Genomic DNA, 27,753 nt, shown 5'->3' on the forward strand with positions numbered 1-27,753 from the left:
ACACCTTTTCAGCAATTGAGTCATTTTATTTTATTTGACAGTTTAACGCAATTATTGACAAAGAGATAGAAAATTGAATTCTTTAAGAGTGGGGTAAAAAGGACAAAATCATTTTAACCTTTAAAAATAACATTACTTTCAAAAGTCTTATGTCATCAAGTGGTCCAATGGCTCAAGTTTTCAAAATCTGGCTTGCATCAGACTACTGCCTCTTTCCTTTGGGTTCTCTGAAATCTGAAAAAGAAAGCATGATGTTACTTAAGAGCAAGTCAAATCAGTTGTCATACATAGTCACATTCAACAATATTAATATGCTAAACACTATATAATTCACTTTTTATGAATTGCTAAACACTGAATATTCTAACTATATTTATAATACTGTTAAATTATGTATATTTAATCTATTTATCAACACTTCAATTACACTATGGGAATGTGTCCAATCTTTCCACCCAGGTTTATCTCTAGCCCTAATTAAACACACCTGATGCAGCTAATTAAGGTCATTAGGATCAATGAAAACTTCCAGGCAGGTGTGTTGGAGCTAAATTTCTCATGAAAAGGAATAAACACCTCTGAACAATGGCCATTACATAAATCTCAGTTCATTTTCTGTGAAACTACATAGCATTCAAGTAACAAGTTTATCTTGTATAATAAAAGAGCTTAGGTTTTCTTTTAATGAAAATTTCTTTAAAGCTGCAGATTCGCCTTATGTAGACCTTAATCTGTTAAAATATCACAAAATAGACATGTCATCCACTTTCTCAAACACAAGGTGTAGTTTTTCTTTTATTTGTTTTATTTATTTTTTATTGTGTTTCAGTGGAAACAGGCTAAACAGAATGGAGATTAGTTGCATTCCTCAAATTTAATACAGATTCAGGAATATGAATGAACCTGATTAAGCAGTAATGAGGGAACAGGAGATAAGCTACAGGATAGCATCAAGTCCCAGCTCAGGTGATAATCCTATAGACTACAACTCAATGTATTATCAATGTCACACTTATCAAGAGGGTGCTCTTTTTTTAACTGTCCATCCTCATCTGCCTTCATTCCTATTAAAGGAAAGAAGTGAAGGTGCTCTGCAAGCATTGAGTAATATATGTAATGCATGGGCTCTGTGTAAAGTATGATGTTTTTGCTCACGTTCATGTCACTTGCACTAATAAATAAATATATCCTAATAAATATTACTAAAGCAAGAGGCATGCACTATTTAAGAATTTAGAAAATGGATGGTTTATTCAAACACTTTAATAACTTTTTAAAATAAATATATCTTATTAGATTCAGAAACAATAAATGAAATGCAAATAGCAAGCACAAAAAACAAACAAACAAAAGAACATAGAAATAATAAGATACACCATTGTTTGAAACCCAGAGAAATCAGGTGGTTCAACAAACACTAGTATATAGGACACACCTGTGTTTTCTCTCGAATGAAGAGGAATTGATTAGACTATAGTAGTGCACATGCAAAACCAAAATGGGTGTAATGGGTGTACCAATCAGTGGCCAATTTCAAACTACAATGGATCTTTTTCAACCATTTTTCAACAGACTTGCTAAAATTATGAAGGCCCACCCCAAACCAAGCCCCCAGTGGATTAGAGCAAATTGGGTAAAAGCCCATTGTGGTTTAAAAACGCCCCACTGATTGAGAAACACCCATTAGTGTTCTGAAGAGACACACAACTGCATGATCTTGTGGACATCAACTACAAATCACTGTTAGTTCAATGTCACTGTCTCCACCCATGTGTGCTGTCGGCTTTCAGCAAAATTTCAATGCTGATCCAACATATATTTAACAGTGAAATGTCAATCTCAACCAAAATGATGGTTTGGATTAAAACTCAACATTGTATCAATGTCACCATGCTATCTGGGTATGCATTTCTTCTTTCAGATTAACACAATCTGAGTTATATTAATAAATATTCTGACGCATCTAAGCTTTATAATGGCAGTGAACGGGACCAACGAGTATAAAGCTCAAGAAAGTACATCCATCCAAAGCAAAACGTACTCCACACAGCTCCTTCTGAAGCGAAGTGATGCATTTGTGTAAGAAAAATATCCATATTTAACAAGTTATAAAGTAAAATATCTAGCTTCCACCACACTGCCTTCTGTATTCAACTTAGGAAGAAAGTGTAATGCCTCTCACAGTTCAAAATGCTTACGCTACGTCCTACGCCTTCCATAAACAACTGCTTTCCAGGCGGTCTGGTAGAAGCTAGATATTTTACTTTATAACTTGTTAAATATGGATATTTTTCCTACACAAAGGCATTGCTTCCCTTCAGAAGGCCTTTATTACCAGGCTTGAAGAAAAAAAGATGACTAAGGGTGATTTCACACCTGCCTCATTTAGTTCAGTTGAATCGCACTAGAGTTCGTTTGGGCAAATGTGAATACAGCAATTGCACTCGGGTGCGCACCAAAAGTGGACCAAACAAGTGTACTGAGACCTCCATACAGAGGTGGTCTTGGGACACTTTCAAATGAACTCTGGAGTGGTACCAACAAACCAAACGATATCATAATTCATAACGGGAAATGTGTTATATAAAAAGCAGTAGTGTCTGATTCTGTGAGTGTGCACACTAGTTGCCGTAGTTGAAAACCAAAGAGTGCCTCTTCATCTTAAAATGTTGTGTAATTGCGCTTCTCCGTGCAAGAATGCTGTCCCGACGAAGCCTTGATTCCTGCTTTATCTGCATTATAACATTTATATATGGTCTCGACAGTGCTGGGAGATCCAGAGAGAGTGCATTTGAATTTGCTGCAGTATTAATACGAATGTAGTATATAATTTAACAGCGGAAATGACAGCTACATTCGTATAGTGTTTGCGTGTGTTTTGACAGTTACCAAGTTATCAATCATTTTGATGGATGATGCTGAGAAAACTCTGACCAATAAGAGGACAGTTGTACTGGCATGTGACTTGCATAAACATATTTTGGTATGCTTTGAAAGGTTGCCTTGTGAAAGCGAACCGAGCCAAGAAGAAAATGCAACATTGTAACAAATTTAGTCCCTGTTTCGGAACAAAACAAATGATCCATAGGTGTGAAAACACCTTAACTTTTAAGAGTAGTCTAAGAAGTTTTTGCAACAAACTTGTAAGAAGCGCTTTTCAAAATGGTCTCCTTTAAAGTTTTAGAAGAGATCTCAATAACATCAAACACTGTGCTCAGACTTTTCTCCTCAGCTAGAGACTCCAGTGGTCTAACATTTGTCTTCTCTGAAGTTTTAAAAGAGACCTCAGTAACATCTCACGCTGTGCTCAGATTTTTCTCCTTAGCTAGAGACTCTAAAGCTCTCACATTTGTCTCCTTTTAAAGTTTAGATGAGATCTTAACAACTTTACAAAGTGTGCACCAATAAAGTAAAAAAAAAAAAAAAAAAAAACAGTCCATAATTTCAGCGTTTAAGCCTATATTAAGAGTGAAAATATGCAGAAATAAGGTTAATGTTACTCTTAATTGTTGATACAATAAGAAAGCAGTAGAGTTTATGTGCATAGGGCACATCATTTCTTAATGGAAATAGTAATGTACCAGATGCTGTTATCAGGAAAATTGTTACAGGAAAGGTAACCCTGGAGCTTTCTTTGCTGAAAGGCACATTAAATGGCTTATGACCGAATCCTTGACTAATTTGATTATTAATATATCTTATATGATAGAAATGCTTGAGTTCACATTGAGACATTTGACTTGGTATTCACAGGTATTTGGAGACAAATGTGAGAGCGGCAAAGTCTTTATAGCTAAGGAGAAAAGTCTGAGCACAGTCTGTGAAGTTATTGAGATCTCTCATGAAACTTCAGAAAAGACAAATGTGAGAGATCCCATCTCTCTAAGGAGAAAAATCTGAGCACAGTGTGTGATGTTGTTGAGTTCTCTTCTGAATCTTTAGAGACCAGAGTGAGATCACCAGTGTCTCTACCTAAGGAGAAAAATATGAGCACAGTGTGTGATGTTATTGAGACCTCTTTTAGACTTTAGAGGAGACAAATGTGAGAGCTCCAGAGTCTCTAGGTAAGGAGAAAAATCTGAGCACAGTGTGTGATGTTGTTGAGATCTCTTGTGAATATTTAGAGGAAACAAATGTGAGAATCTCTCAGGAGACAAGTGTGAGAAGCAGGAGACTCAAGCAAAAGTCTCCATTTGATGTTTAAGTAACCTCATTTGTCTAGGAGAAACATTTGAGATGTTAAAGAGATATCACTTTTGATTTTTCATTCATATGGGACTTTCCAAAACAAAGCCAGAATATGGCCTTTAAATGAATATTCTGGCATTTGTAGCATAATGTTGATTAATACAAAATAATAATTTTGACAATGGCTTTGTTTTCTTTAAAAAAAAACAATGATCAAGGTTATGGTGAGGCACTCACCATAGCAATAGGAAGATAGTTTTTGGAAGATAAAAGAAAAGCAATGTGAAGCGTATTATTTTATCAAACGCTTACAATAATGTTTCTGTTAAAACCTGTGTATTTAAGATGAAATGCTGTTTAAAACATTTTTTATGGTTTTAGGGTTTTAGATGTTACAACCCGAATTCCGGAAATGTTGGGACGTTTTTTAAATTTGAATAAAAATGAAAACTAAAAGACTTTCAAATCACATGAGCCAATATTTTATTCACAATAGTACATAGATAACATAACAAATGTTTAAACTGAGAAATTTTACAATTTTATGCACAAAATGAGCTCATTTCAAATTTGATGCCTGCATAGTTGGGACGGGGACATGTTTACCATAGTGTAACATCTCCTCTTCTTTTCAAAACAGTTTGAAGACATCTGGGCATCGAGGTTATGAGTTTCTGGAGTTTTGGTGTTGGAATTTGGTCCCATTCTTGCCTGATATGGGTTTCAAGCTGCTGAAGAGTTTGTGGTCGTCTTTGACTTATTTTTCTGTATAGGTGAAAGATCTGCACTGCAGGCAGGCCAATTTAGCACCCGGACTCTTCTATGACGAAGCCATGCTGTTGTAATAGCTGCAGTATGTGGTTTTGCATTGTCCTGCTGAAATACACAAGGCCTTCCCTGAAATAGACGTCGTCTGGAGGGGAGCATATGTTGCTCTAAAATCTTTATATACCTTTCAGCATTCATAGTGCCTTCCAAAACATGCAAGCTGCCCATACCGTATGCACTTATGCACCCCCATACCATCAGAGATGCAGGCTTTTGAACTGAACGCTGATAACATGCTGGAAGGTCTCCCTCCTCTTTAGCCCGGAAGACACAGCGTCCATGATTTCCAACAAGAATGTCAAATTTGGACTCGTCTGACCATAGAACACTTTTCCACTTTGAAACAGTCCATTTTAAATGAGCCTTGGCCCACAGGACACGACGGCGCTTCTGGACCATGTTCACATATGGCTTCCTTTTTGCATGATAGAGCTTTAGTTGGCATCTGCAGATGGCATGGCGGATTGTGTTTACCGACACAATCATGCCGATGAGTGATGCAGTGTCGCCTGAGGGCCTGAAGACAATGGGCATTCAACAAAGTCTTCGGCCTTGTCCCTTATGCACAGAGATTTCTCCAGTTTCTCTGAATCTTTTGATGATGTTATGCACTGTAGATGATGAGATTTGCAAAGCCTTTGCAGTTTGGCGTAGAGGAAAATTGTTTTGTTCTGATATCAATTATCTTAATTAGTTGCTAGATGTTCTCCCATCTGAATCTTTTCAAAATGTCTTGCTTTGTCAGCCATTTGTTGCCACCGTGCCAACTTTTTTGAGACCTGTAGCAGGCATCAAATTTGAAATGAGCTCATTTAGTGGATAAAAGTGTATAATTTCTCTGTTTAAACATTTGTTATGTTATCTATGTTCTATTTTGAATAAAATATTGGCTCATGTGATTTAAATGTCTTTTAGTTTTCGTTTTATTCAAATTTAAAAACACATATTAACAATACCAGACTGCCAATAACAGATTGCCCTCATTCACTTCCATTGTAAGTGTATCACTGTAACCCATCAGTTTTTTTTTTTTTTTGTGATAATCAACATTAAGTGCTTTCAGTTGGGCTTTGCATGTATTGAAGCCAAAAATATTCATGTAATCTGAATAATGTGCATGCAAACGTGATCAGTGTGTATGAAATGGGTTGTGCTGTTCTGTTTCTTCACCAAGCACAGATAGTGACGGAAGGCATTCCCATGACTTAGATAACAGGGTAAAAACAATCTTTCAAAGAGTCTGGGATCCAGAGCTAGTGTGAACTTGGCTCTCCAGTAGTCAGATTGTGGCAGCTCCCTGATTCAAAGTGACTGGCGATGGAGACGGCCCAGAATCCTATTGGGCAGAGCAGCCTACACATTAATTAACTGGGCTGGCCAGTCTAATGCAGTCGGTCGCACATACCCTGCCAATCTGGCTCATTTTTGCTTTATTCGATTCCAAAAAATGAATCCCTGCTCTTGTTCTCATCAAAATAAGCCATTTTGCATTAATTACTGCAGAGTTGATTTCGCTCTGTGAGAACACAGGTTGTTCACGGGTGGCTTTTGTTCATTTTCAGACTTGTTGATAGATGTTGAGCCATTAGATCAGCCATTGGACTAGAAGTAGTTTAGTGTCACGCTAAAGGTCATATTCCCCTTCAGCTCTTCTGGCCGATCATTCTCAACATCCAACCTCTACCAACATGTGAGAAAACGAACAACACTGTGAAAAACCTTGTGCTTTCACACAAAGCACAGTCAGCTCATGTTGTTCCAAACTGGTATGACTTTTCTTCAGTGGAATATAGAAGATGAATTGCCTGTTCATTTCTATATAATGAAAGTGAATGAAGACTGGAGCTGTCAATCAAACACCAACAAGCATGACATGATTAGCTAGTCTGTATTTGAAAAAAAAAAAAAACTATGGTAGCTGACTCTAGAAACTGTCATCTTTAAGTAATTCATCTGAAAACATAATCTCACTATGAAGATTTCATGGGCTGTATCTCTGCGCAAGTTAAGGCAATCTTTGCTTTTTGGTTACAGTTACAGTAAGGGTGCATATGTCAGACAGCACATCTTACCTTTCTTTATAGTCAGTGGCTATTTGCACTAAGCGCAAAAAATGATAGATGCTATTTACACTGTGTAAATAGCAATTAGAAGTGAAAATAACATATTTTCTTAGTGATAGATGCTATTTACACTAAGTGAAAATAGCAATATATTCTATTTATACCAAGTGACAATAGCAGCATTTTCTTAGTGACATGCTATTTAAACTAGGTGAAAATAGCGATAGATTCTATCATGTAAAAGAATCAGTTCTTTGCAATAAGAGTAAATAGTAATTAGATGCTATCTATACTTTATATTGGCAGATGCTATTTGCACCTCAGTATTTTTGTACATTAAAAGGATGCAATAATATCATAGAGTGTAATTGATTATATGTATTAAAATGATTAAATGGATGCTGCCTTATTGGGAGAATAAAAACCCTCCCTACACCTTCCCCTACCTAATAAACACTTTTAATTTTATTAAACACTCGTTCACAGTTTATTTCCACTTTTAGAACATTATTTTCATTTTTATTGAAAATACATGCGAGCTCGGCAGAAGGCGAATTTAAACCCGCGTCGATCGCGTTAAAAGCCAAGTTTACGAGCCTTACTCGCTACTGCTGCTGCACCACTGAAGACGTTGAATTTTATGCCTCTTTTTTTTTAAAACTTGAGTGACAGACATTGGTGGGCGGAGCTAGTGTAAATAGCATTTAGCCAACAAGGGACGCTATTTGCACTTAGTATAAATAGACACTCCGTTATTTTTATATAGCACTTTATACAATACAGATTGTTTCAAAGCAGCTCTACAGTGATAAACAGTGAAGTAATGATCAATGATTCAAACAGAATTCAATTCTTCTGTTGTTCAGTTGAAATCAGTTCAGTGTTGATTCTGTTTGGTTCAGTAACTGTGTAAAGTTCATCAATTATGAAATGAGTTCAATTCAGCTATAACACAGCTCTGGAGAAAACAGTGATGTCATCGTCCAGCTCAGTTCAGCTCTCATCTGATAGCGTCAGTAGTACATTCAAGTCAATAATATTGCTGAATATTAAGTGTCCCCAACTAAGCAAGCCAAAAGACAACAGTGGCAAGGAACCCAAATTACATCAGGTGACAGAAACTAAGAAAAAAACCACATGAACATTTGTACATCTCTTAAAGTGCACATATCATGAGATATGTCAAAATTTCCCTGATCTTTGTTGCATCACTTCCAATATGTTTTCCGGGGGTCTTTCTTTAACTTAAAACATCGAGTATAAGAGTGTTCAGCGTTGTTTTGAAGTAAAATTGAGACTATAGTTTAGCAGCTCGGATTTCCACGTCTGTTCAGCTTCTTAGCATCACGTGACCCCCATTTCCTTGATCTTTGAGTGTATGAAAACATACCAAAACTTTTAGAACTCAAAACTTTCTGCAGATTCCTTTTGAAGAATCCCAATGTTAGAAACCAGGGACTCAAGTTTATTTTTAATAATTTACATAATAATTTCTGTCTGAACAGTTTGAGCAGCATATTTCAAAGCAAAACCACTGGAATAACTCTTCTTCTTAAGTATGGTAAACATAGTCATTGTAAGTCTTAAATGTAAAGCACGTCAAGGTGAAAAATGGCCATATGAAATATTGACACTAATAACTTTGCTAACATTGTAAGAGGACCCTCAGGGAAAAAAATAACTAAAAATGCATGAGATTACCCTTTTAAAATGCTCTGTAATTATGATATTACTGATAGATTATTGCTAGAGAGGAGAAGCGAAGCACTGAAATAAGTATAACTGGTCATTTCTTATGCATAAATGTGTGTCCCATCAAATATAGTCACTCTCACATGCAAGTGATTTTTTGAATGGTGGAAGTGCTGAGGTTTCCTCTAAAGGAAATTGCATAGTTTAAGATTCTTAAATGTAGTGTGTTGTGAATGAAATAATTCAGATCATTTTTGGTTTGAATTAATGTGAGTTAATAGAAGACTGTGATGATTTTTGCTCTCCTACAGTGGCAATTTTAGGTGGAAGGGGGCATCAAATTACAGCCCTCTGAAATGCATGTATTATGTATGAGGAAATGTACAAAAATCAAACTATTTCTGTTTGATTAGATGAATGAGAGGTTTGGAAACCTGATTGACATGCTGTGTTCTGTCTGTTAATCGTGTCGACAAAAACACAGCTGTTATCATAATTTCTGATTATGAAATCATTTTTATCATTTTATTTATTTTTATTATTTATTTATATTTATATTCTCTAATACACGTTGGCAACAAGTATTGGCACCCCTAGACATTCTTACGATTAAAATATATAACATGATTAGTTTTCTGTCGATGAATGTATCCAAAAAGTTGCTCACCTGTCTAATAAAAACACATAACATATTAAAGCATCTTTGGTGTTTCCATGGTTTCTACAAAATAAAACCAGAAATAGAGGGTAACGCGGGTATGATGTCATTGATCACGCATGATCACGATCTGTGTCCTGGTTAAAATTTCTTATTTCTCCGAAATTAAAAATTCTTGAAAACATTTAGGATAATATAAGTACACAAGTCAACAAAATATATAACATTGTTCTAGTGATTTTTGGATATATTAATCCAAAAATCTTACATATTGTGCCTTTAATCATCCATCACTATGAGTAAAACCAAAGAATATTTGGTTTAAAGATTGTTGAGCTTCACAAAATAGAAAGTGGCTGTAAGAAAATATCTAAAGTATTGAATTTCAACCATCATGGCAATAATTAAGAAGTTCCAATCAACAGAAAATGTTACGAATCTGCATGGAAGAGGACTTCTGTCTATATTGTCTTTAAGCCTGAGTAAATGACCACAAATTATCTCTTTTTTTTGGTCAACTCTTCCTTTAAGATGCACCTTCAGTTGATTTTATGCTCAGGCACATCTTGACACTGGTGGCTTGTAGCATGTCTCAAGTACCTGCTCAAAGAGTAAACGTTCTCTTTTGTCTCGGAGCTTTAGATTGTGTTCAGTGTTTTTCTGTCCAGATATGCGCTGTGCTGGCAGGCAGTGATGAGAGAGGCCACTCGACAGACAGAGGCTTCAAAGAACTATGCCATGCTGCATAGGGCACTATGGGAATGTCTGTCTGAGAGAGGACATTGTAAACATGAGAGGCCTTTAGAAAGATGAAATGCATTGTTTTGCCTTGAAATGAAAGTGCTGCTTTAGACAGTAAGGACACATAATGCTTTGAGACCACGATTTGGCAGACAGAACAAAATAAAGTAACTTTGCCCTTTAGTTTTGTGTGTTAATCGTAAGCGTGAGGCAGTCACTTTGGGCTGTGAATTGCATTGCTTTATTATGTTTATAAGAAATTGTGTAGATTTGATACTTTTGTTTCTGATTTTGGAGAAGAGCCAGGATACAGTGAATCATGCAGTCCAGTTTTATTTAACTAAATATTGTCCCAGAACACATTTTGTCACGTTCATAGTGGAAGTTTCAATGCTTTTATATTCTTGTTTCATTTCCCTTCTGCAAAAGAATAGTGTCATTAATGTTAAAGTCTATAAATATTCAACTGCTTTATGTCAATGTATGCATCTTGACAATTTAGTTATCGAATATAGAATAGAATAATCACAGAGAGATCAAATAACAGAATCCCAGTGAAAAAGATACATCTAAATTAAGTAAGGAATAACTGACGACAGGGGTGTTGAATTATTATAAAATAATGCATACCGAGATGGTAATGCGTCGTGGCTGGTACACCTCAGGTGTGCATTATTTTCTAATAATTCAATGGCCCGGAGTCAATTATTCCGCTTATACTACGGTTACCACACCTCAAGACAGTGATCAGATGTTGTATTTCAAGATATTTGTCAGGTTTTTGTCCTTAAAACAATCTTGTGTGCGGGACTAATTTCTTACGCATCTCATCCTAAGTCTCCGTTACTAATTCCAAAACATCATTTTAGAGCTAGTAACAGATGCTTGAGCCATTGATAGCAGACTAATACAGTTAACACAGTTGAGAGAGAGAGAGAGAGAGAGAATAAGCATATGTAAATTAGCCTACCTGAATCTGTGTGTCTCTCAACAGTGTTCGGCAGCAGTGTCTCTATAAATAGCGAAACTGTAAGTTTATCTACCTCAAGAACTGCACCATTATTACCTCGCTGGTGAGAAATGTCAAGTAGCTTTTAAGTTGCTAAACTATTTTACTGATTAATTCATCAGAGCAGTGCGGACATTACGTTTTTGTGCCAGTGTGTGTCCGTGCTGTATGTGTGTACGTGTTCGTCAACCAATCAGATCTGAGCATTCAACCCCGTAGTATAAACTATATTATTCTATGAATTATTAACAGATATAAACATTCAGAAGTTTGGAGTAAGTAAGAAGTCTCTTCTGCTCACCAAGAATGTGTTTAATTGACCAAAAATGCAGTAATATTGTGAAATATTATTACAATTTAAAATGACTGTTTGCTTTATGAATATATTTTAAAATGTAATTTATTCCTGTGATCAAAGCTGAATTGTCAGCATCATTACTCCAGTCTTCAGTGTCACATGATCCTTCAGAAATCATTCTAATATGCTGATTTGCTGCTCAAGAAACATTTCTGATTATTATCAATGTTGAAAACAGTTGTGCTGCTTCATTTTATTGTAGAAACCATGGTACATTTTTTTTTTTCAGGATTCTTTATTGTTCAGAAGAACAGCATTTCAAAAGAACAAGTTAAAAAGAACAAAGAACATTTATTTGAAATAAAAATATTTTGTAACATAAATCTTTACTGTCACTTTTGATCAATTTAAAGAACCCCTGCTGAATAAAAATATTACTTTCTTTTAAAAAAAAATCTTAAAATCGTTATATCAATAGACAATTAATTCAGACTGAATGATTCCACTCAATCCATCATACAGTAGATTATGACAAATAACAGATGTTTGAAATGTACATCTAATTCATGGAATTTTTACATCATAACTCCATGAATTACAATATTTAAATAATAAAAACACTAGCAACAACAATGAATACAAATGGCATCATTTGATGAATTACTGCTGCCATGATTGCAAGAACATGTAAACAAACATCTATTTTAAATAAAAGCATTTACTGACTCTGTCCTGAGGGGAAACAAAAGCACTGTGTTAATTGAACCTAGCAAATAGTGCTAGTTTTCTGAATATGGCACATTCTGTAAGACTGATTTATATAAAAAGTGGTGTACATTTCAGTGCATGTAGTGGGATTGCTGGTGTAGTTTGTTGCACAAAAGGGGAGAGTTTGCGCTAAAGTCACAGAAAACTATTTTTTGAACATGTTTTTTGAACATAATCTGTTACAGAGGCTACATACTGTAATTAACCTTATTCTACATGGCATAGACAACAAAGTACTGCAAAGCAAAGGATGTATGACATATGAACTAATATTGAATTAAGCTGAACGATTGCTTTTTTTTTCATCAAATCATCATTCCATCTCCTGTAGTCTGAGCTGAGAGCTCAAAGTCGTCGTTAAGCACTGACCGCAACCCCAATTATCCTCCGTCACCAGGCTGTTGCCATCTTTAATTTTCTGTTCCCAGCATTGTTTCCATAACATCTATGGGCCGCAAGGCTGAGATATTGATGGCGGATTATAAAGACTGTGGCACTCAATTAATTTCTTGAAATGCCACAGTTTCTTCTGCCAGTCACTGATTGAGTCCAGCGTCTGGCTTCAGTGGATGCTGATTGGTCAACGGTGGAGTTGTTACAGAAACTTGTCAGGGTTGCACTGTCCGGTCTGCACATAAAGTGTGTTTGGAGGGGAATAACAGCTTACTGAACAATGCACATTATACATGGTATACTGCCTGCTGTTTATAATAAAGCAAGTGAGCATGTGAGTGGTGTCTATTTAACATCTAGGAAAAAACAATTGTTGATTTGCATTTTCAATGTCATTATTTGCTTAGACTGCCAAAAGCATTTTTGCACAAAATGGATAAAGAAAAATGCTAAAAATCATGTCAGTGTAATCACATTCATAATGCTGGAAATGGAAGGTCAAATCATTGTATTACTGAGAAATACTGTATTTCATGCAGTGTGCTCTGTTGTATATACACATTTTGCCAAATATAGCAGGTCACCTGGGTGTTGAATACATACACAAAGTTTGCATATTGTGCAAAGCATAAATATTGTGTGTTTTCTGTGAAAAAGAAGTGGTAAAAATAGTACTGAACGTTGAGACTAGTTGAGACTGAGACAACTCATACTCAATTTAAAATGACAGTTTATTCCTCAAACAAAGTAGCTAAATTTCAGTCAGTCTCACCTTTTTGAAAAACTAGTTGACTCTACACTACTAACAAATGCTAATTAAATGCATAGAAGTGATTGATATTTTTTAGACATTTTTATTTTCAATAAGGAGTAATTATTTTGCAAAAAAAATGGCATCAAACAATACAACTAATAAATAACTCTGAAAACACCATAATTTTAAGCAGTAAACAAAATGCAAAATCAAATGTTAGTGATTAAATTGCATGAAATGTCCAAATGAGCCTAAATTCAAAAGTATATTCAATGAGATTCGGGAGCTCCAGTGTTTCCAACAACAACCTAAATTACAGCTTATTCCTCAAACAAAGCTTCAGATTTCAGAAGACTTGGAACCTAGCAAACAAATCATGGACTACTTTTATAATGCTTTATTTCTTTTCTTTATTTTACAGCTTGACAGCTTGAGTTCACTGGTTCACTTTCATTGGGTGGAGATCTGCTCATCTGCTCCATTTTTCCTCTTTTGTGTTTCATAGGGGAAAATGTCAGAGAGGTTTGGAATGACATGAGAATGAGAAAATAATCACAGGTTCTTCTTTTTTAGGTGAGCTATTCTATAATAATTACATTGGGATTGTAATTATTAACCCTGGATTATGTTAACCCATGTGTGAAAAGCCTATTAGAGTAAATGGTGAGTGATTATTGGTGTATAGTCTACATTCTGATTGAATGAGCTGTGTTCACAGCTTTTGTAAAATACAGATGAACACACATATGGACTGCAAAAAAAATATTTTAATTCATAAGTTATTGTGTTGCTTGCCAATTGCAAAAAAAAAAAAAAATCAGTATACAGTTAAACTAATGATCTATAGGCCTACAGTACACTAGTGATCAAAAGTGACAGTAAAACATTACATTTTTTTTTACAAAACCAATGAATGCTGTTCTTTTGAATTTTCTATTTATCAAAGATTTTTGAATAAATGTAGCAGTTTCTACAAAAATCTGAAGCATCACAATTGTTTACAACTGATGATAAGCAGAAATGTTTCCTGATCAGCAAATCAGCATATTAGAATGATTTCTGAAGGATCATGTGACACTGAAGACTGGAGTAATGATGCTGAAAATTCAACTTTGGATCACAGAAATAAATTACATTTTAAAATATATTCAGAAAACATTTATTTTTGAGTGTTGCAGGTATGACGGTGTCTTCGCAGATTCGTTCTTCTCTCATGAAAATCGTAGTGAATCTCATTTCTCTCAGGTAAGTGTGCAAATATTACATCAGGACTGAGCAGATAGCAAGTGTATTTTTTTTTGTTTTTTGGACTAAATTTGAGCTTTTGTCCTAAATGTGTATCAGATGCAGATAAGGCTTGGGAATCTGTTTTGCTGTACACTTAGCGTTAACAACACTGTCATTTTTTGGGCCAGTGCACTCAATTACTCAATTTCTATGTCTTACCATGAAGAATTTTCATGGTTCTCGTGTAATGGCTCTCGTTTAGGGATGATCAGTTAGTCATGGTCGCGTCGCTTCCCTGGAGCACTGGGTCTAATGATCACTGTGTGTGTATTCATGGGCAACATCATCTATTAAACAGCCAATAGCGCTGCGCTTATGGTGCTGCTACTGTAATGTGATGATTTCAATTTAAAGGCATCTGAGTATAAAGTCAATCATTGCAGTAGGGCCTATTTGATTGAGACTGGCTAATGTAAATATACGTTGCTCCAGATTATCCGTTTTATATATTATCAGTCACAGTGTCTATACTACAAAACCATGATCAGTGGAGTCGTTTACATTGATAATATTTTAGCAGTCGTTTTGTGTGTCCTGTATTTTGTGCCGGCTGTTTAGCAACATAGTAATGTCCAAATTATTCTCTATTTTCATTAAGACATTAGTTAGTTTTTTGTTGTTGTTGTTTTTCTCGTGGGTGCTAGGTGAATTTAGGTTTTATTTGTGCAGTAAAATATATGGAAGCTTGTTTCCACCATGGAATAAAAAGGTTACACTGTATTTTGATTGTCCCCTTAAGACATTCTGTTGACTATAAGTAATGTTGCACCTATTTGTCAACTAACTCTCATTAGAGTATTAGTAAAGTATTAGTAGACTGTTAGGGGTAGGGTTAGTGTTAGTAGAATAAGGGGTTTGGGATAGTAGAATAAGTTGACATGTACTTGCAAAGTTATTTATAGTTAGTAGAATGTCTGTTGGAAGATCATTACAATAAAGTGTTTACAGATATTAAGCAGACAGTCTACTAATACTCTAATGAGAGTTAGTTGCCATGTACGTGCAACGTTAATTATTGTCAGCAGAATGTCTAAAGGGGACCATCAAAATACAGTTATCGTGTGTGGAGGAGGAGATCTAGCCCGGGCTGAATGGCACTGGTTTACACATACATACTCATTCCATACTCATTCCCTTTTCCCCCTCCATGGCTTCTGTACCGGCAGGTGCCACTTGATGCTGCCTCAAGGCTCTACACTGCTTTCCGCACACCCTCTGGACTATTCCAGTTCACTGTCCTCCCTTTTGGCCTGCATGGGGCACCTGCCACATTCCAGCATCTAATGGACCAAGTCCTGCAAGGCTGTGAGAAGTGAGTAGCCACTTACCTGGACAACATGATCATCTATAGTTACACCTATTCAGATCTCCTCAAACACCTGGAAGAGACACTGGAAAGGATACAGAGTGCAGGATTAACCTTAAACACAGGGAAATGTCGATGGTCACAGCAAGAAACTTCTTATCTAAGATACGTATATTCTGGGCAATGGTCAGCTCAAACCACAAGTCAGCAAGGTAGAGGCAATCCAGCACATTTGAAGGAGGAGGTGAGGTCATTCCTGGGGCTGATTGGCTGGTATCGGAGGTTCATCCATGAGTTTGCTACACTGGCTACTCCACTGACAGAACTGCTGACTAAGGCCGTGAAGAATCCATTGCCATGGACAGAGGAATGTAAAGCAGCCTTCCAAAACCTCAAGAACCGACTGTGTTCACGCTCCGTCCTGCAGAGTCCGAATTTCTCCAGGTGATTCTTGGTTCAGGTAGACGCTTCAGCCACGGGAGTAGGAGCTGTCCTGGCCCAGGGTCGTCCAGGGAGAAAAGGCTTGTGGTATTCCTGAGCCGAAAGTTACTACCAAGAGAACAAAGATAATCAACAATTGAAAAATACCTGGAAATCAAGTGGGCCCTAGAGAGCCTCGTTACTATTTGTTTGGAAGAGAGTTTGACTTGGAAACGGACCACCGGGCCCTCAGCTGAATCAACACCATGAAGGACCACAATGCAAGGGTCACCCGGTGGTACCTGTCCCTACAACCCTTCCAATTCCAAGTGCGGCACAACCCTGGGAAGAGGAATATTGTGGCAGACTACCTGTCTCATGTAACGCCAGGAAAAAGAGGAGTTGATGTGGAGGAGGAGATCTAGCCCTGGCTGAACGGCATTGGTTTACACATACATACACGCTGCTTATTCCCTTTTCCCCCCTCTGTGGCTGCTGTAGTGGTGGGTGCACACGCTACTTTACAGCACATAGACATTAATCACGCCATTAAAAACTCCTTTCCCTCCCACTCCTAAAAACTCATAGACATTAAAAACTCCTTTCCCTCCCGTATATCTAACACATTATTCACACTTGCATACATACCTTACACTTACATTATACCTAAATTACATTGAAATGTAATTTAGGTATAATGTATAAATGTATGTTTTACCTGTGTTATGTGTGATTTTTGTCTTGGGTCGGAGGAAGCGGTGGCGAACCAGAGCACTGCCGGAGACGGTCTTTTATGTTAAAAGCCGCACTCTTCCGGTCTCACGAGTCACCTGCAAGGGGACCGTGTGAGGTCATGTGACCATTATAAAAGGAGCTTTTGCTACAATGTTATTTGTCTCTAGGTAGGCCGGACAAGTAAGCGTGCAACTGTAGTGCTGTGAAAAACCCTTTATTGCTGGAGTGTATATGTTGGATACGTAAATATATTTATAAATAGATATCTATATCTATATCTATATCTATACATATATATATATATATATATATATAAATATATGAATATATATATCTTTTTTTTTTATTTTGTAAATATTGCACACCTGTGGATTACCAAAGCCACACTGTAAATAAACATCTTGCACCAGAGTGCATTTTTGAGTTGCGCCATTTTTTCCCCCTACATCACGGACACTTGCCACGTCCTAGAAGTCTGCTGAAAAGCGACTTCTTCACACCATGACTTTTCTCAGAATTGTAAGTTATAAACTTGTACTTGTGAGATATTAAGTCAGAATTGCAAGACAATTTCAGAATTGAGATAAAAAGTGTGTTTTACTCTAACAAAGTACTGTTAAAACTGATAAAACTGGCAAATTTTACAGTGCAACAGTGACATCTTTTTTGTCTTTCCATACTTTGCTCTTCTAATTTACTTTTTAAAGACTTATTCTTAATTTTCATTGTTTTGTGAAGATGTTGCTGTCATTGTTCGCTTAGTGAACACATGGATTTAACTTAAGACTGCTCACAGTTCATAAAAAGACATTGTTATAACAGGTGTTTAATTACTCTGTTCAGTCAAATTCAATTATAGTCTATTCAATTTCTTTCTGCCTAAAATGTCATCAGGAATATTATTTGTACTTTGTAGTGTGATTGTGTTGTGCCCCTCTTGCACCAAGCATTTTTTTCTTCTTAAAATGTTACACCAAAAGACAGGAATAGTACAAATATGTTAAAAATAGTGTACACTTGCATGAGGAGAAGACTTCTAAACCTTGCTTTGCTTCCAAAATCTTTGGTGAGGCTATGCTTGTAGAGCCTGAGGTCTTGTTCGGCATAAAAGGATACAGTAATATGAACAATAAAATGTAGAAATTCATTTTTCTTCACTGTTTGGCTCTTTTGCATCACTTGCCATTGAATGAGAAATGGCATATACTTCTGGTTAGTTAAATAACATGTAATAGTGAGCCATTTGAGACTACTCTTCTAAAATTCATATACTAGACAGTAGAGTATGTACTTCAAGTGCATAGTGCATAGTACATCATTTGTGACTAATGTGTTACATTTTTTGTATTGGGGAGAAATCATGCAGTAACCACAAAATGCTGAAGGTACACAGCTAAATATTAGTTTTTTGGTCTTTAAAGTTTGTGAATTGTTTAGTTAAATGAGTATAGTTGCACACAGCCAGAAAGGTCAAGACAAAATGGTTTGATGCTAACTTTTTCAGATAATAGTCAAGCGTATCTGGTAGTTTTAAATTGTGTCCCTGATGCTTTAGTAATAGGACAACCAAGTATACAGTGTTCGTGGGAAGTGCCAGTAATTTGTCAAGCAATAAAGTGAAGTTCTGCCCAACTCTGCTCTTACCTCTCCAGTGAAGCAGTGCAGATTCTGACGCTCTGTAATGTAAGGCAATTACCTGTCGCTTTCGCTCTGCTTCACTGTTCGGAGGCGGCACTCTGATGATGAAGTGGGAGGATATCACAGCAAAGGCTTTTGATGTCTCATTCATTTAGATCACTTATCCTGGATAGTCGTACAATCCTAAAGATTCAAGTCAGCATAAAATGCCGTTCGAAACCCATTTACTTCTGTAATCTGATCTGATATATTTCAAAGTTAAACGGGATACTCAATGAGAAAAATTTAGGAAAAGAATTGATTGGAATATTGCCTTCCAACCTGGGCTGCGTTTCCCAAAAGCATTGTGAGCTAAGTTGATCGCAGAGGGTGGCAGTGGTTCTACCATTACTTAGGCTTATGATGCTTTTGGGAAACGCAGCCCTGGTTAGTTTTGGCATAGTTTGCCTTCATCCACATTTATGAAGGCAAAAACAACTGAAGACTTAATGCTGCAAGGCCATGTTTGATCCAGCATGTTCAGTGACAGTATAATGCAAGTTTTGATAACTGTCAGAAAAGATCGAATAGAATCTGTCCTTGACCATGGAAACAATGTAGAGTTTGATCCCTCAATGCCTGTGCATTTCAGAGATGAGTTATTAGCTTTAATTATTCATGTATTCGTATACTCTAATCTTCATTTCACTTGGTGGCCCATATTAGCCTCTTACAAATAAAAACATCTTCTACCTGCCCACTCAGATATGACTTTTATGAATGTATTAAAAAATGTAGTCTAAAGCCTGTTTTAAACTGCATGTATAACAGCTGCGGCTCATCTGTAATGAATGAATTGTAAATGTGCTTAGCATTCAGCAACAAATATTTTTCTGATTTTCCAGACTATTTTAAGTCGTAAAGTGAGCGGGATATATTAAAATTTAACATATGGCTTCAGCAGGCATGATTTATGATACTAAGTGGGGCAGCGGGTGCCTGAGCCCTCCCCAGCTCTACAGCACCCCACAGTTTTTCAATGTAAATCTGTGGTGAAAAATGGAACTGCAGTGCTCTCAAATTGAGAGCCATTGGACCCTATTTTAATGATCTAAGCGCATGGTCTTAAGCACATGGCACAGGTGCACTTAGGGCATGTCCGAATCCACTTTTGCTAGTTTAACGGCGGAAAAAAGTGGTAGGCGCACCAGGCGCATGGTCCAAAAGGGTTGTACCTAGTCTCTTAATGAGTAATGGGTGTGTTTTGGGCATAATGTGCAATAAACCAATCAGCCAATTAGCCAATTTCATTCATCATTACTGCAAATAGGTAATTCTGATACATGCAATGACTATCCATTATGACATGTAGGCATTTTTATCTTTATGTACACAATAATAATCTTTTACATTGTAACGACTGAGACAAATCAGACACAATTATTTGTTATATTTAACAAATAATTGTTTAAAACTCACTCTGGGGTCTGTCCCCATCCCCCGAGAAGACCAGTCTGTGCAAGTACCTCATGGGCACCATCAGATAAGACTTTTATGATCCGAAACTATGCAGAACTCTGCATCCAAAAGTCTTTGTGAGTCAAGTTACAGGGAAGGCACAAAACCTGTAGAAACAGACTCTCCTGCATTCATTTATAGATGAACTGATCTATAAGTGAACATGCACCCCAGCCATTGTGTGTATTATTATTACTGTTTTGTGCAGCATCTTTTGTATGGTATTTTGTGATAAGAACCAATGGTTAACGTAAACTAACCTATACCAAGTTTGGTGCCTATGAGTTTGTATTTTGAAGATTTAAATGCTCGTTTATATGATATGTCGATACCTGTGCAACATTATTACAAGAGTCTTTAACAGTTTCTTCTCCATCTGTAACCAATCCAGTTACATGCACACAATCTGCTCAAGACAAAGATCGTAAACTTTCCTGTTGGAAGCTCAAGTATGATTGGTCCACTGACCCAGAGGAGGAATGGCCAGCAGCATAGGTCAACCCTCAGGGGTGTAACTTCTCCCGGAGCTTAAAAGCCAGCGCACAATGCTCCTCCCTCTCTCTTGCTTCTTGGATGGACTGAAGAGACCCCCTGCTGGGCAGCCTCTTCAGGCCAAGGCCTGTGGGCCTGCAAGGCCCGTAGTCCTAAACCTGCACCCCAGCCATGTGCTCATCTAGAAGAGTAAAAGAACTCTTTCCTACTAAGTCAAACTAACCGCGAGTTAGTTCAGCACCATCAGAGTTCAGCACCATCAGACTGAACTCTTAGGACTTCCTACGGCAACAGTATATCTGGATGATCTTCAAAAGGCTGAGGCCTAATGCAAGTATCATACAATATACTAAATTGCTGCTAGTTAGTTAAGTTGTGAACCTCCTTTGTTACCAAAGGAGCTTTGTAATGAATACTGATGATTCTTTCCTGGTTTTTTGGCTTCTCCATAGCTCCATTTCCTGTCCCACTTCTGGTTCAACTCTATCATTGCTCATTTTACCTATGTATGTGTGACTTGTGTATGTATATGTTCGTTAGTTTAGTTATGTGTTCGTGATTTAGTTAATAAAACTTGTGCACAATACATATTTGGTCCTCTGCTAATAAATTGCCTCTTAAATGATTTAGATTTTGCTACCAGCTCTAAGTGCTGTAAATGCTAAACAAGAATTATTTTTATATGGCCATGAAAAATACCCTTCTCTTAGAATTAATTAATAATCAATACTGAGTGTTCACAGAATGAAACTGATCGATTAATTGTAATTTTAATGTAGCTACATCAAGTTAATCTGATTAACTGATTCAAATATTCATAATTAATCATAATTAATAATCATAATAAGTTATGAATAATTATTAATATTTCCCCTTTGAGCTAATATTGCTACAACATTGTAATCCTTTTTTTAATATTTGGCATGTTTGTGTGCTGCTGCGCGTCCCTGTGTGTAACAAGCAGAGTGCATATTACTAACGCGCTCTTTAAATAACAAAAAAAATACTGCGCCATTGACTTTAGACCAGGTTTTTGTTGGTCAATGGCGCAGTCGTTTTCAGTTGCTTCAAAATAGCAACACGCCAACAATGCACCTGAACACACCTCGTTTTCAGACCAGCACGACCATGGGCGAACAGATGGACATGAGTGCATTTGCTATATAAATATCGTGGGCGCTGGACGTGAAAATGATAACTCCGTCAGGCTGAAATTAGCAAAAAAACACTTGAGTCGCGCCTGGCGTCGCATTGCGCCGGGTGTATGATAGGGCCCATTGAGGCAGATTTCAGACTGCCCCGCTTATTTTCACGTTACCTTGCGTAAACCTCACTCCAGACCAAGACGATATCAGTCTGCTTCAGCTATGTGTTTATTAGCAAAAAAACACTTGAGTTGTGTTTGATTTATGTTTGTTCTGAGAATAGACATGACTTTCTTTTCCTCACCAGAATTCCCCCACATCTTGTAATATTATAAAACATCATTCGAAGACAATAAATACTAAGGAAATTCTAAGATAGCGTTCTATGCGTGTGTTGTGTGTAGCTACTTAAAGCCTGTCAATCAACATTAGAGTGCCACCCTCAGGCTGAATAATGCAAGGACACTAGACCCCTGCCAGAAGTGTGTCTGCATGTGTTAAGTGGTTTGAATATAAATCTGCCCTACCAAAATTTACGGTCAAGCTCTACTCTACTTTTGGAAAAGAACTAGAACAGGTGATGTTGAGTGCCATATTTGTTCACTTTATTGTAATTAAAACAGATAAAAAAATAAAATTATGAAGAGTCAAATTTTAGCTGGTTAGCAGATGTAATAAGTACACCATCTGAACACAAAGCATACGACCTTTCAAAAGTAACTGTCTTTTTCTGATTAATAATTTCTGTTTGTCTGCAGATCTAGTGTGATCGGTCACATGACATTTACAGTTATGTGCATTTTTCATAGGTACTGTGTAATTTCATTACTAATCCAAGGTGAAGTATGACCAGTGTAAAAGCTGTAAGAAGATTACATTCACCTCAGTTTAAAGTGTTTTGAGTGGGTTAATTCAGGTAGTACTGCTGAATCTAAAGCTCTTCGATACAGATTCTGTAATATTAGATTTGCACAGAGTGAGAACATGATCAGTGTATTTTCATGCTGTTCTCTTTCACATTCTCTCTGCCTGCATGTGTTTGTCTGTGTGGGAATTGAGAGGTTTAAAGGGGACAGGGATCAAAGCATTGAATCAGAGTGGGTTTGTTCATGATAAGAAATTATTTGAAGTATGCAGAAATGCATTATGGGAATTGTATTAGTAATATATGCAAATGCACCACCAAACGCCCACCATCAGTTAATGCTTTCACTACTTCAGACTCTGTCTTTCTTTTCTTTTCTTTTCTTTTCTTTTCTTTTCTTTTCTTTTCCTTTGTTCCTTTATTTTAAATGAGGAAAGTATTACATATGAGTCATTTATAATAAAATAATATTTTTGCAGTTATACAAATTATAAAATATATTTATATTTTACCAACTTGATTATGTCAGTCGGTTTATGGCAGTGGGTGGTCCATGCTGGGGCTTTTTTGGTGCAGTTTTTGTTTTTGCAGCTTCTCTGATTGGTGGATCCTGCTTCAGGATTATGGATAGTGTAGTTCTTCACTGAAAACCTCCTAATTACACACAGTTTTTACTCTGTTTTTACTTATGACTTCTTTCTTTCTTTCTTTCTTTCTTTCTTTATGCCATTCATTTGTTCATTCTAACTATCTATCATCTGTTCTGTCCATCCATCCATCCATCCATCCATCCATCCTCTGTCTGTCTGTCTGTCTCATCCATCCATCCATCCATCCATCCATCCGTCTGTCTGTCCATTGTTTGTTCTGTCTCCATCCACCCATCCATCCATCCATCCATCCATCTGTCTGTCCATAGTTTGTTCTGTCTCCATCCATCCATCCATCCATCCGTCTGTCTGTCCATAGTTTGTTCTGTCTCCATCCATCCATTCATCCATCCATCATCCATTGTTTGTTCTGTCTGTCTCCATCCATCCATCCTCTCTCTGTCTCCATCCATCCATTCATCCATCCACCATCCATTGTTTGTTCTGTCTGTCTCCATCCATCCATCCATCCATCCATCCATCCATCCGTCTGTCTGTCCATAGTTTGTTCTGTCTCCATCCATCCATCCATTCATTGTTTGTTCTGTCTGTCTGTCTCCATCCATCCTTCTATCTGCCTGTCTGTCCATAGTTTGTTCTGTCTCCATCCATCCATCCATCCATCCATTGTTTGTTCTGTCTGTCTCCATCCATCCATCCATCCTTCCATCCGTCCGTCTGTCCATAGTTTGTTCTGTCTCCATCCATCCATCCATCCATCCATCCATCCTTTGTTTGTTCTGTCTGTCTGTCTGTCTGTCTCCATCCATCCATCCATCCATCCATCCATCCATCCATCCTCTCTCTGTCTCCATCCATCCATCCATCCATCCATCCATCCTTCCATCCATCCATCCATCCTTCCATCCGTCTGTCTGTCCATAGTTTGTTCTGTCTCCATCCATCCATCCATCCATCTTCCATCTGTCTGTCTGTCCATTGTTTGTTCTGTCTGTCTCCATCCATCCATCCTTCCATCCGTCCGTCTGTCCATAGTTTGTTCTGTCTCCATCCATCCATTCATCCATCCATCATCCATTGTTTGTTCTGTCTGTCTCCATCCATCCATCCTCTCTCTGTCTCCATCCATCCATTCATCCATCCACCATCCATTGTTTGTTCTGTCTGTCTCCATCCATCCATCCATCCATCCATCCATCCATCCATCCGTCTGTCTGTCCATAGTTTGTTCTGTCTCCATCCATCCATCCATTCATTGTTTGTTCTGTCTGTCTGTCTCCATCCATCCTTCTATCTGCCTGTCTGTCCATAGTTTGTTCTGTCTCCATCCATCCATCCATCCATCCATCCATCCATTGTTTGTTCTGTCTGTCTCCATCCATCCATCCATCCTTCCATCCGTCCGTCTGTCCATAGTTTGTTCTGTCTCCATCCATCCATCCATCCATCCTTTGTTTGTTCTGTCTGTCTGTCTGTCTGTCTCCATCCATCCATCCATCCATCCATCCTCTCTCTGTCTCCATCCATCCATCCATCCATCCTTCCATCCATCCATCCATCCATCCTTCCATCCGTCTGTCTGTCCATAGTTTGTTCTGTCTCCATCCATCCATCCATCCATCTTCCATCTGTCTGTCTGTCCATTGTTTGTTCTGTCTGTCTCCATCCATCCATCCTTCCATCCGTCCGTCTGTCCATAGTTTGTTCTGTCTCCATCCATCCATCCATCCATCCATCCACTGTTTGTTCTGTCTGTCTCCATCCATCCATCCATCCATCCATCCTCTCTCTGTCTCCATCCATCCTTCCATCCGTCTGTCTGTCCATAGTTTGTTCTGTCTCCATCCATCCATCCATTCATCCATCCATCATCCATTGTTTGTTCTGTCTCTATCCATCCGTCCGTCCGTCTCTGTCTATAGTTTGTTCTGTCTCCATCCATCCATCCATCCTTTGTTTGTTCTGTCTGTCTCCATCCATCCTCCATCCATCCATCCATCCATCCATCCATCCTCTCTCTGTCTCCATCCATCCTTCCATCCGTCTGTCTGTCCATAGTTTGTTCTGTCTCCATCCATCCATCCATCCATCCGTCTGTCTGTCCATAGTTTGTTCTGTCTCCATCCATCCATCCATCGACCTGTCTATAGTTTATTCTGTCTCCATCCATCCATCCATTCATCCATCCATTGTTTGTTCTGTCTGTCTCCATCCATCCATCCGTCTGTCTGTCCATAGTTTGCTCTGTCTCCATCCATCCATCCATCCATTCATTGTTTGTTCTGTCTGTCTCCATCCATCCATCCATCCATCCATCCTTCCATCCGTCTGTCCAAAGTTTGTTGTCTCCATCCATCCATCCATCCATCCTGTCTGTCTGTCTCTATCCATCCATCCATCCATCCATCCATCCATCCATCCATCCATCCATCCGTCTATCTGTCTGTCCATTGTTTGTTCTGTCTCCATCCATCCATCTATCCATCCATCTGTCCATAGTTTGTTCTGTCTCCATCCATTCATCCATCCATCCATCATCCATTGTTTGTTCTGTTTGTCGCCATCCATCCATCCATCCAACCATCTGTCTGTCCATAGTTTGTTCTGTCTCCATCCATCCATCCATCCATCCACCATCCATTGTTTGTTATGTCTGTCTCCATCCATCCATCCATCCATCCATCTGTCTGTCCATAGTTTGTTCTGTCTCCATCCATCCATCCATCCATCCATCCATCCATCCATCCATCCACTGTTTGTTCTGTCTGTCTCCATCCATCCATCCATCCATCCATCCTCTCTCTGTCTCCATCCATCCATCCATCCATCCTTCCATCCGTCTGTCTGTCCATAGTTTGTTCTGTCTCCATCCATCCATCCATCCATCCATTCATCCATCCATCATCCATTGTTTGTTCTGTCTCTATCCATCCGTCCGTCCGTCTCTGTCCATAGTTTGTTCTGTCTCCATCCATCCATCCATCCATCCATTCATCCATCCATCATCCATTGTTTGCCATCTGTAATTGCCAAAAATGCATGATTGTGTATATGTAATTCAACGGGACACTGTATCTTGTGTGTAAAGACATATGAATTTAAGCAGCAGATTTTCTCCTGCTCTGAATCACGCCCTCCGTGACCTCAGGGCACCATGAGTGGCCAATGAAAGCGTTTCAGGGGACAGAGTTTATGTGTGAAATGCCACCCTTAGTTGTATCACTGGCAGAATACATTCCCTCACCTGTCTGTTTCTTGGCACACCAGGTAGTGACCCTCAGTTCTGCCTTGAACACTCAATAACAGCCCTACTGCAAACAGCCTTAACAATATTTTGGGATCACTCAGGGCTGATTGGCCCACAATTTCTTCCAATCTTGTGTGATTGGAGCCATTTCTTCTGCAGAATCAGCATGCCTCTGTGTTTTCCCAGCAATTTTGTCCCCTACATCTGGCCTGCAGTGCCCTGGGTGGACATCTTAATGTTGTCCAGACATGCCAACAGTGGGACCTGGTGAGTATTTAGTATTTTAGTAACATTAAGACAACAAAGTGTTGAATTAGCTCTGGTGTTTCCAAAAAGATCTGTTTAAATCCCCTCTGACAGATAGTTCCGTGTAGATCGGCTCTGACAGACAACAAAGTGTTGAGTTAGCCTTGGTGGTTCCAGGAAGATTTATCTGCAAGGGTACTGTTAAACGCACAGTTACCTGACAAATATTTTGACTTAAGCTCTTCCATCCAGATAAGGCTATTCTCTGCTTTTATTGTTATTTTTATTTTTTTTATGCATTCCATTTATATTTATTCGTATGTATTTGTTTCTGTTTCATGTAAAGCACTTTGAATTACCATTGTGTATGAAATATTGTGTGCTACAGTATATAAATAAACTTGCCTTGCCTAGTTGGTGAGAAAATGCTTTATCTGGTTAAATAGATGGATAATTCTTTGGACTAATTATTATTCAATTAAAGGAATAGTTTCTCATGTCATTCAAAACTTGTTTGCTGTTATTTATTTTGCGGAAAACAAAAAGAGTTATTTAAACAACTAATAAGCGTTCCACAGTACCACCCGCAGTACACATACATTTTAAAAGAGACCAAAACCATGCATATACTCCAAATTCAAGAACAGCATACTATTTACTTTGGGTATGCCTTTTTTAGGTGTTTTAGGCACTTTAAAAAAAAAAAAAAAAATTATTGACAGTCATACTCCATTAAAAAAAAATCCTCAAAAGCACCAAGAAAGTCCTGTGGGAAAAAATGGCACCACAAATGAACAAAACTGTCTCACAAATTCATGATGAGAGGACAAAAAATGCCCTTACACAATTAAACAATCTATTATGACACAGTT

The sequence above is a fragment of the Ctenopharyngodon idella genome, chromosome 6 (assembly GCF_019924925.1).
Source record: "Ctenopharyngodon idella isolate HZGC_01 chromosome 6, HZGC01, whole genome shotgun sequence".
Taxonomy (NCBI): Eukaryota; Metazoa; Chordata; class Actinopteri; order Cypriniformes; family Xenocyprididae; genus Ctenopharyngodon; species Ctenopharyngodon idella.